This window comes from Moschus berezovskii, chromosome 10 (assembly GCF_049115385.1).
Source record: "Moschus berezovskii isolate FMDL1 chromosome 10, NW_MosBer_1.0, whole genome shotgun sequence".
In the NCBI taxonomy this organism is placed as follows: Eukaryota; Metazoa; Chordata; class Mammalia; order Artiodactyla; family Moschidae; genus Moschus; species Moschus berezovskii.
This window is the reverse complement of record NC_142469.1, coordinates 108,223,249-108,224,400: the sequence shown is the minus strand read 5'-3', so window position 1 is coordinate 108,224,400 and position 1,152 is coordinate 108,223,249.

The window sequence follows — 1,152 nt, the reverse complement described above, 5'->3', positions numbered from 1 at the left end:
AGGACAAACCTGGCACGGGGGAGCGTATTTTGCTTCATGTCCTAGGCACCTAACGGCTGCTTCCTCATTGAAACTTGGGTGGATCTGAGACTCCCCCAGGACACACCCAGCACGGGGGAGCGTATTTTGCTTCATGTCCTGGAGACAACTCATGAAAAAGCTTCTGATGGAATTTTTAGGAAGAAAATGTGTTGAGTTAGAATTCTTCAGAATGAGTTTTTCGTTTGTTTCCAAAACACCTCCTGGGTCCTGTAACTTTTAATTAGATGTGACTGGCAGTGTGGAGCCTTCTTTTTGGGTGTGGGTGGGTGGCCGCGGATTAAAAATGTCAAAGGGAGCAGGGTGATATATGACTTGGCTTATTGAGGTCCCGGCTGTGAGAACATTCCCTCCAGAGGAGACAAACAGAACCTGTATGTGCTCTTGAACGCTTGGTCTTCACGAGGGTAAACAGATCTGGCTGCAGGGCTTCTAAGACAAATAGCCGATTTAGCAACTTGCAAAGGCAACTGTGCACAAGTGTGGAGGGGGCCCTTGTTCACGATGCTTTACCTGGTTAAAGGAAAGTCTTGCAACTGAAGACTTGAAACGTGAAGATGGAGACACAGTGGGAGGGACATGAGCTGGGGCCCCTGGGAGAGAGAATGCTGGCCAGCAGCCCGGTGGCTGAGGCTTGCACTTCGCCCGATGTTTGGTCCTAAGGATAAACGTCAAGCTCTGTAACAGTGCCCTCAATATTTCGTAGATTTTACTGTATTTGGCAGAAGCCAGAAAACATAGCTGTTGTGGATGTGGGTGGCTGTAACTGGTTGGGATTGAGTCCCCGCTCATCTGACTCCAAAGCTGATGATTTTCTATGACTCCAGGCAGTCTCTCTTGCAAGTACAGAGCTCAGTGGTGGATGAAGAAGTAACAATATGAAACTCTCCGTGAAATGGGGTGGGTATGGGTGACTTCGGTGACTACAACGCTAAGATGTGCTGCCCACTGCCCTCTGCACAGCCCACCCTTGCTGACCTTCCTGGTCCTCTCGGGTCTCCCAAAACACTCCCCACCCAGAATGTCTCCTTCAGAACTTTCTCCCGCCCTTCCCCATCACAGCAACCGTAATTTGACTTCCTCACTTTACCTCCTGTGTAAACACTTCTTTTC